At 49.9% G+C, this 10,000-nt stretch overlaps 1 protein-coding gene across 4 annotated transcripts in view; it reads right to left on the bottom strand.

Annotated features, from left to right (window-relative positions):
- Positions 1–10,000, bottom strand: part of LOC125036818 (zinc finger protein castor homolog 1-like) — a 149,839-nt gene that overhangs the window by 69,047 nt on the left and 70,792 nt on the right. The gene's annotated exons all lie outside the window — the stretch shown is intronic.

Raw genomic sequence — 10,000 nt, forward strand, 5'->3', positions numbered from 1 at the left:
CCCCACCCCTTTCTGAGGATGTCTGGTAGGGGAGTTGGTGCTGTTCTTGTTATTATCGTATTTTTTATTTATTTTTATTCTACTTCTTCTCTTCCCCCTCTTCCTCGAATTTGTATTCCTCTTGTTCATTCTTCTTCTCCTCATTTATTTCCTTTTCCTCCTTAATCATTCTCCTTCTCCTTCGCCCTCTCCTCCTCCTTCTTCTCCTCTCCTTCTACTCTATCTTTCCCTCATTTATAGAATGGAATCACAGATATCCTTAGGTGAACATTGACAAAAATAAACAAATAAAAGAAGGAAAAAAAAAGAAGCAAATTTCACTTCTTGTAGGAAAGAGAAAAATAACCTCTTCGACTCTAGTCATCAGGGACGGAGATAACAATAGGAATTCAAGTTACAATGAGATATAATGACCAGAGAGAATTTTGGCAAAAAAAAAAAACAAAAAAAAAACACGTCAACTGAAACTCCTTCTTTCAGAGCAAACAAACAAGAAGGAAATCAACAAACACGGTAATTCCAGCACGCGTCGGTGACCCCCTCCCCCCCTTCCTCCTCCTCTCCCCTCCCTCCGCAACCTCTGCCTTCACTATCCCTCCTCTCCCACACCTCTCACCTCCTTGTCTTCTCTTCCCCTGGCTCCTCTCCCCTCTTCCCTGTGCCCTCCTGCTTCGCGTTCTCTACCCCCTTCTCTCTTACCTTCCCTCCCCAACTTGCCACCCTCCCCTCCTCACCCCTCTTTCGCCCCTCTTTCCCTGAGCCATCTACCTTCCCCTCTCTTTCCTCCCTATCCATCCCCCGTCCTCTTTTCTCCTCCCCAATCCTCTCTCCTCTCCCTCCCCCATCCCCCTCCCTACCATCCTCTCCCGTCCCCATATCTCTCCCCCTTCCTCTTCTACCCGCCTCTCCCCTCCCTCCCCCACCCCGCTCCCCCTCCCCCACCAAGACTTTCATGGGCAAACTGAAGAAAGCGTTAATAGGTTCGCGTGTTCCCGTCGGCTTCGTCTTCCTCGGGTCTGCAGTCGAGGGAGTTTTGAGTCAACCAAACGCGCCAGTTTTGGGACCCGGCATTAAACGGTAATAAAACCGTGATGGACAAGATAACAAGGCCATTTACATGTTTTCACTTACAGCGCGGGTATATAAAAACGCAGCTCGAGCCGGTACTGTCACACCCGCTCTCGTTCTCGGCCGCCCACTGTTGCCAACTCGCTGCGGCGGGGAAGAAGTACTAGGCATGGGAGAGAGAGAGAGGATCTTGCCTCGGCTTCTTGCTCTTTTAACTTCTTTCACAACTTTAAAAAAAGTAAAATTCCTTCCTCGCGACTTTTAGTTTTGTGTTTCTTTAACTATTTTTGTTTTTAAACAAACGGGAGCGAGTTGTTTGAGGAAAAAATAAAGAGTTGGGGTTCGTCACTCTGTTCTTGGCAACTCTGCGAGATGATGATCCAGGTCCTGGTGTTGCAGGTGAGGTGGCTGCGTCCTCGGGTGCTGCGAGTGTCCATCAGCACGGGTTTTACCACCAGTCACATCACACCTTCGAGACAAACGACCAATCACATCACGCCTTTGAGACAAACGACCAATCACATCACGCCTTCGAGACAAACGATCAGTCACATCACACTTTCGAGTCAAACGACCAATCACATCACATCAGATGTCCTGAAGACGACCAATCACATCACGCCTTGAAGGAAAACAGTCACTCACATCATACTTTAAAGACAAACGGCCAATTAATCCACAATTCCAAGATGAACTACCCATCAAACTGCCAATCCCATCACAGACAACCATTCACATCACCTATTCACAACAACCTGTCACTCAAACCCGAACCTTTCAAGTTAAACCACCAAATTACACCCCCCCCTCCCCCTCCCCCTCTCTCCCCCTCGGACAACCAACCAGCTCCCCCCTCCCCCCCTCCCCCCCACAACCTCAAGATAGCGGACCAATTACATCGCACCTCCAACTCCAGCGACCAATTACATCACACTTCCAAAACGAACCCTCAATTACGTCACACCTCCAAGAGAAGCAGCTAATTGGCCAGCGCCTCCGAGACGCGCAACCAATCACATCGCACCATTAAGACAAATCTGCCGTCACATTCCGACTCGAAAAGGAAACCAAGATGATGGAACTGTCTTCGGGCCAGTTTTTTTTTTTTTTTTTTTTTTTTTTTTTTTTTTTCCCAGAGGCTTGGCATTGCGTCCGAGTTTCCGACGCTGTTTGGCTTACTGTCTGCGAGGACTAGTGGCTTATTTATTCAGTTATTTATGTATCTGTTCACTTTATCATCATCATTATCATTACCATTATTATCATCATCGCCCTTATTATTCATACCTGTAATTCGGGCTAATTATTTTTTTTTTCTTTTTTTCCTCGAATTCTTACTTGGAATAATGATTTTTAGAGTACAAGGAATTATTCGTGTAGTTCAAATATTTTATAGTTTCTGTTACACGTTTTGTTATTAAGGACAGTTTTTTTTCTTTATTTCTTTATTTTCTTATTTCATTATCATCATTATTGTTATTTTAAAACCGATTTCCTATTTAATGATTTAATTAATAAACCCATGACTCATTTTCACCTTTTCTATAAACCCATACATAATTATTGCAATCATCATCCTTTACCATCTTCCTCAGAGGTGGTCCGACAGGTATATCAGGAAAAAAATAGGAAAATGAATAATCAAAAAGGAACAATAAAAAAATGATAATAATTAAGAGGAACCGAACGTCGTATCCGTAGGCAGATCGCCCCACAAGGGAATGCAAGTGAAGCTAGGTCGGGTCTGAGAACAAGGTCAGACGCGGTCGTGGCGGTGTCGTGTTGGGTATTCCATCAGCATTAACCCCGCTCACCCCCCCCCCCCTCCCCTCTCTCTCTCTCCTCCCTTTCTCGACGTCCTCACTGCGATGCTCCGGCCGTAAAGATGGGGCATTACCGGGCATTATGAGCTCCCCTTTTTTTCCTTCCTCCGCTAATTTTTTTTTTTTATTTGTTTAAGACTTCTCTTCTTTCTCCTCCTCTTCTTCTTCCTCCTCCTCCTCCTCCTTCTTTTCCTTCTCCTCTTCTTTCTCCTCCTCTTCCTTCTTTTTATACCCCCTTTTTCTCATCCCCATCTCCCTCCTTCTGCTCTTCTTTCTTCTTTTTCTGCTCCTCCTTCTTTTATTCATCTCTCTCATCCCTCGCTCACGCTTCATTACTTTAACTCGTCTTCGCCTTTTATGCACAAGTCGAGACAAAATGCTGGAGGTGGAAAGCGAGTGTGTGAGTGGTGCTAGAGCTGATTTTTTTTTATATATTTTCTTCTTCTTCTTCTTCTTCTCCTTCTTCTTCCCCTTTTCCCTCTCTTTAATTTTCCTTTTGTCATTTTCTCTCTCTCTTTTCTCTCTCGTCTTCTCCCTTAACTTTTCTTATTTTCTTATCCTCATCCCCCCCCCCCCGTGGCATATCCCCCTTCCTCCCTCCTTCACCCCCTTCCATATCCCTCCCTCCCTCCTCCTTCACCCCCTTCCCTTCTCCTTCCCCCTTCCTCCCTCCTCATTCACCTCCTTCCCTACTCCCTCCCTCCTTCACCCCATCCCCTCCCTCCTACCTCCTCTACCTCTTCCCTCCCTCCCCCTCCCTCCTCCCCCCTTCCCTCTCCCCCTCCCCCTCCTTCACCCCCAAATCGTAAGTCTCTCCTTATCTTCCTTCTGCATAAATCAAATTTAGCGAAGAATTGATCGCCAAGAAGAAGCTTTCTTATCAGGACGAGTCCGCCTCCTGCCGTGTCCTTCCTCGGCCCGGCCTCTTCTCCTCCTCCTCCTCTTCCTTTTTTTCCCTCTTATTCTTTATCTACATCCTCTCTTCCTCTTTCTTCTTCCTTCCTCCTTCCTTTCCCTTTCGCTGTAACTAATGCTCAATATTTATTTTCCTTTTGTCATTCTATTTTCTCCATCCTCCTCCCCCTCGCCTTCCTCTCTAACTCTTGCTCCTCCACGTCTACCTCCCCCTCTTTCCCCTCCTCTCCCCCTCTCCCCCCCTTCACCACCACCACCACCTCCTCCTCCTCCTCCCCCCTCTTCCTCTCCACCTCCACCTCCTTCCCCTCTTCCCCTCCACCTCCACCCCCCTCTCCACCTCCTCCTCCAGATTGTATCATCCGCGGATTCTCAGATCTGACTTGGGGCGTCGAGTGTTTAGACGTGTGTACACCTGACGTACGCGATCCAGCTGGATATTTAGACGTGTACACCCACCGACCGTTCAGACATGTACACCTGCCGAGTCTGCCATCCACGCCCCCTTTATACACTGTCCCGTGATAACACCTGCCACAACGCGCATTTGTAGTCAGGTGACATGCTGATAGAGGGCGCCGCTGGACGCATATGTATACTGTATGCGTGTAAAGTGTCTTCAGTGTTTGTGTTGCGTTGTGTTACGGGTGTGAGAGAGTGTGTGAGGGAGTGTGTAAGTGTGTGTTTGTATGTATGGGTTTAGGGATCAGTAGGTGTGCGAGTGAGTATGAGCCTATGCGAGTATGGGTGCGAGTATGAGTGTGAGTATGAGTTTGTGTATGAGTATAAGTATGAGTTTGGGTATGAGTATGAGTTTGTGTATGAGTATGAGTATGAGTTTGTGTGCTAGTATGAGTAAGAAAATGAGCAAGTGCATAAGTACGAGTATGAGTATATGTGGGTATATCGCCTCCCCCCCCCCCCCCCCAACACACACACTAAGCCCGGACATGCAACAGCCCTGATACCTAGAAAATAAGGAGCCAATTAAAGCGACGACCGAATGTCCGTGTCACACTGATAAGTCTCCGCGAGCGTGCGAGGGGCGGGCCAGCATGCTCACCCCCCCCACCCCCCTAACCCCCTTCCCCAACTCTTCCCCCCTCCCCTCTATATACCCATCCTGGTCCATTTCTTCCTTGCTCTCCCCCCAAAAACTATCGTCTTCTCGAAATTATAAAAGTACGCAAAAAGAGATGAACAAAGAATAAACTAATAATGATAAACTGTCTTTTTATTCTAGTGTCATTGTCATTATTATCATTATCATATCATCACCATTATTATCACTACCATTATCACCAATTATCATCATCATCATCATTCTTTATTCATCTCTTTACCTTTATTTATTCATCTGTTTACTTATCCATTTATTGAAAGCTCCCGCGCACGCCCGCAGCCTGTGCACGTCCGAACATGTTATTAATGTTCGTGTGCAGCAGGTGTTTGCACGCGGAGGGGGGGGGGGGAGGGGAGAGGAGAGGAAGGGGAAGGGAGAGGGGGAAGGAGAGAAGTGGGGAGGGAAGGGAAGGGGAGGGGAGAGGAGAGGGGAGGGAAGGGGGAGAGGTGAGAAGAGAGGAGGGAAGGGAGAGGGGGGTGGAAGGGGAGTGGGAGAGGGAGAGGAGAAGGAACTTTTCGCTAAATACCATGCAGTGCAGACAAGCGAGGAAGATGGGAGGAAAGATGAACGGGAAGAAATGAAGGAGTGTTTATTATTGTGGGAGAGGGAGAGGGAGGAGGAGGAGGAGGAGGAGGAGGAGGAGGAGGAGGAGGAGGAGGAGGAGGAGGAGGAGGAGGAGGAGGAGAAGAAGAAGGAGGAGGAGGAGAAGAAGAAGCAGAAGAAAGAGAGAACAAGAGAAACAGAAAAAATACCGCCAGCCCCAAGCCTCGCTCGCTCGCTCGCGCCGTCCGCCCCAGTCCGGGCGCAGGACAGGCCCCAAGCCCCACGAGCTTCCCCTGACGAACGAGTCCCACGGGCGGCGAGCAGCGGAACAATCGCGGAACATAACGAGCCTCCATCTCTAACGAGCGGCCGCCTTGTTCGGAGCCGCGTGGAGCCATATTTCACGGCGGGGCGATAACGACGACGAGGGGGTCCCCGTCGCCGTCGCCTCCGTCAGGGGGAGGGGGGCGGGAGGGCGCGGGGTCACCCCTCCCCTCTCCCCCGTCCCTCGTGTCTTCTACAGTGACCTGCGCCATGACTTCATGTCTTATAAGACGACGAGAAACACGACCTATTCTTTTATACTTGCGCTACGACCTAACAATAACGACCAACGCGGCGTCCCCCCCTCCCCTCCGACGACCCCGCAACCCCTCCCCCATTCCAACGACCTCTCGACGACGACGACGACGACGACGACGACGACGACGACCCGGCCTCATGTATCACGATGACCGCAGCGCATAAGAAGACACTCTTAAGAGTTATAAAGCGCTCGTCGATAAGCGCCATCTCCCTTCTATCATCGTTTTCTTATTAGATTTCTGCCGGGGTCGTTTTCGAGCGCCGCGTCTCCGGGGGAAGAAGGGCGCAAGTGCCAGTAGCAACAGGTGTCACTGAACGGTTCGGGAGAGGGGAGGGGGCGGGGGATGGGGATGGGGGGGCAGAGGAGAGGTCGTTCGTTCGTTCGTTCGTTTCGCACCGACGGGAGAAGTGACGTCACGTGCTTTTAGCGACCGTCTGTCGGCCTGTCTGCCTCCGTCGCTTGCCTCTCCCCCACCCCCGCCCCCCCTCCTTAAGACGGCAGTTTCGGGGCCAAAATGTGGGCGGGGTTGCAAGGCGTCTGCCGCGGGCGTGCGGGCGCTGTGCTACGTGGGTGTGATACAGGTGCTCTTGGCCCTCATGACGGAGGCCGGGGCGCCCTTGCGAGATGGAGGCGCAGCCAGGGAGGGAGGGATTCCATTCCGACGGCAGTAACGAACGAGATGTGGGCGGGACGAGTCCGGGAGTGTGGGCGGGGGGAAGGGGGCGGAGAGGGGAGTGGCGGTGCTACACCCGAGGCCGGAGAGAGAGGGGGGGAGGGAGGCGGAGGGGCAGACGGAGGGAGGGGTACGCACGCCAGGTCGCCGGTGCCCGGGACTCCTCCACTCGCATACAAACTGCCTCATTACCGCCCGCCCCCCTTATGCCCCCCCCCCCCATCATGCCCCTCCCCCCCTCATGCCTGCCGCCTACCCGCCGTCCCCCATGATGCACGGATGCCATGCACGGGGGAGGGGAGGGGAGGGGAGGGGAGGGGAGGGGAGGGAGAGGGAGAAGGAGAGAGGGAGGGAGAGGAGGAGGAGGAAAAGAAGAAAAAGAAAAAGAAGTAAAGATGATGAAGAGGAACAACAACTATAACGATAAGTAGAAGATGGAGAAGCAGAAAAAAAAAAACAAGAATAAAAAAACAAAGAAAAGAAGGAGGAGGGAAAAAAAGGAAGAGGGAGAAAGGAGGGGCAAGGAGGAGGCGATAACTCTTCCGTAATTCCTTTGCCTCTTTTCCCCGTTTCTCGTATTGTTCCACATTCCCTTCCTCTTTTCTCATTTAAATATCCTCATTCCGACGGCGCGACTTTAAATACTGTCTTCATTGTAATCACAATGATTAATAGCACTAATTATGATATTTAGTATTATGCTTTCATAGTCAATATTACCATAATATAATCATGATTACCAGTATTACAATTCTCAAGGAAATTATCACTATAAATATCATCTAAGAGAGAGAAAAAAGGGTAAAAAAATATATAATAAAAGGTAAATAAAAAAGATCTGGGAATAAATTCAACGAAGGGAAAAGACCAAGAAAAATACGATAATTCGTGAATAATAATAAGAAGAAAAGAATTAATCAAAAGAAGAGGAAACGGACAAGGAAATGGTAGACAAAACACAATTTAAGAATTACACTCAGAGAACAGAAAAAAATATCACCGACTACACCCAAAGAATTAGTAAAAAGTATATCAGGAAAATGAAAAAAAGAAAAGAAAAAAATCCAGGCTACACCCAAAGAATTAATAAAGAGTGAATAAGAAAAACGAAAAAAAAAAAAATCTCGACTACACCCCGAGAAGGCCGTCTGCGCCACCGGTCTCCCGAAGGGCTTTTGAACCGACTAACTACCAGTTGGTGTGCTTTTTCGCCGCTGCCTTTTCTCACCGACGTCCTTACACGCCCCAAGCCCGGTGCCCCATGAATAATGCACAACACACATGCATAAAGTTCTTTCCGACTTCAAGAAAATTACAGATGTTTTACATCCTGGCTCGAGATACATGTAAATGGAGCCTCTTCTTCCCCCTCCTCCTCCTCCTCATCTTCGGGATCCCTTCCTCCTCCTTCTCCATCTCTCTTCCATCCCCTTTGCTCTCTCCCTTTGCCCCCCTTCTCCTTTACCCCCATCCCTCTTCCCTCTCCCTTTGCCCCCCTTCTCCTTCCCCCTCCTTCCCCCTCCCCCTTCCCCTTTCCCCCTTCCCCCCCTCCGCAACCCCAGCAAGGCGCATGATCTAAATCCGAATGTAAAGCCTTCACGGCCTGAAAGATCGAATTAATCAGCGGCGTCTCGAGCGGCCGCACTAAATAACCGGAGCGCCTTAGACGGCCGCCGCAGCCTCGCCAAACGCCCGCCGCTGCACAACCCTGATCTAGCACAGCCCGGACGCCCCGGACGAGGCCGACACGGGGCCTTTATCTCGACTCTTAAATCACGGTCACACAACTACACGGTCCGCGGACTTTGGAGGCTGCACCCCTTCCCTCATCCCCCTTCCCTCCCCCCCTGGCTCCTTACCCTCCCCTCCCCTCCCCCCTCTGCCTTTCTTCTTCCCTCCCTCCCTCCATCTCGCTGATCTCCCCTTCCTAGGTATGTACCACCTCTATATATACAAATACTTACAGTATATGTATATATTCTATTCTATTATATATATATATGATATAGATATGTAAATGTACCTATCTTAATGGCTAATTAATGCTTCCAGAATGATCGCAAACACGCTGAAGAACTTTGCAACAATAATCAACCAGCGAATAAGTACAAAAGAATGCAAAAGCTTTACCGCTCCCCCAACCCTCTCCCCTCCCCCCCCCCCCCCCTTCTTCCTCAGACAGCCGAGCGAACAAATGCAAACACACCAACACGCACACCGACCTGGAAATGCCTATGAATATGCACTAATGGCCAAAATGAAAACATATATGCATACACGTTCACTTAACTCACTCGAATATTTCAATTCCATCCCCTGCTCCTCCTTCCTTCTCCTCCGCCCCTCTTCCCTCGTCCCTTCTTCTCCTTCCGCTCTCTCTCTCTGTCTTTCTTTCTCTCTCTTTCTCTCTCTCTCTCTCTCTCTCTCTCTCTCTCTCTCTCTCTCTCTCTCTCTCTCTCTCTCTCTCTCTCTTTCGCCCCTTTTTCTTTTTCTACTCTCCTTCCCCTCCCTTTTATTTTCCTTCCTTGCCTCTTTTCCCTCTCTTCTCTCCATCTTTCCTGCTCCTCTTCCTCTCTCTCTCCTCCTCCTTTCATATCGCTCTTTCTTATTCTCTTTCCTTCCAACTCCGTCTTTCTTCGCTCCTTTTATGCCCTTTTCTCTCTTCCGGGATCTATATCTTTTTCTTTGTCCATCCTTTTATATCATCCACTACCTGCCTCCTTTCTTTGCCTTCCTTGATTCCCTCCTTCTATTCACCAATCTCTTGGCTTTTCTTCCCACTGCCTCTCTTTCTCCCTACTCCCTCCTTCTTCCCCCCTTCTCCTCCCTCCCCCACTCCCTCCCTCTCATCTCCCTATTCCCTCCTTCTTTCCCCCTTCTCCTCCCTCCCCCTCTCCCTCCTTCTCATCTCCCTATTCCCTCCCTTTTCTCCTCTTCTCCTCCGCCACTCCTTCCTTCTTTCTTTCTCCTTCTCCTCCCTTTCGTCTCCCTCTTCCATTCTTCCTTCTTCCCCCCTTCCCTCCCCATTTCACCCTCCTTTCCCCCCCACATCTCCCCTAATCCCCCCTTCTCCCTCCTTTCCCCTCCTACATCTCCCCCACTCCCTCGTTTTCCCTCCTTCTCCCCCCATTTCTCCCTTTCTTTCCCTCCTTTCTCCCCCACTCCCTCCTTCTCCCCCACTCCCTCCTTCTCCCCCAATTTCTCCCTCCTTTCCCCCCCCCCTTCTCCCCCCTTTCCCCGTCCCCGAACAGAACGCCTCCGAGTACTCA

The sequence above is a fragment of the Penaeus chinensis genome, chromosome 22, assembly GCF_019202785.1.
Source record: "Penaeus chinensis breed Huanghai No. 1 chromosome 22, ASM1920278v2, whole genome shotgun sequence".
NCBI classification, from domain to species: domain Eukaryota; kingdom Metazoa; phylum Arthropoda; class Malacostraca; order Decapoda; family Penaeidae; genus Penaeus; species Penaeus chinensis.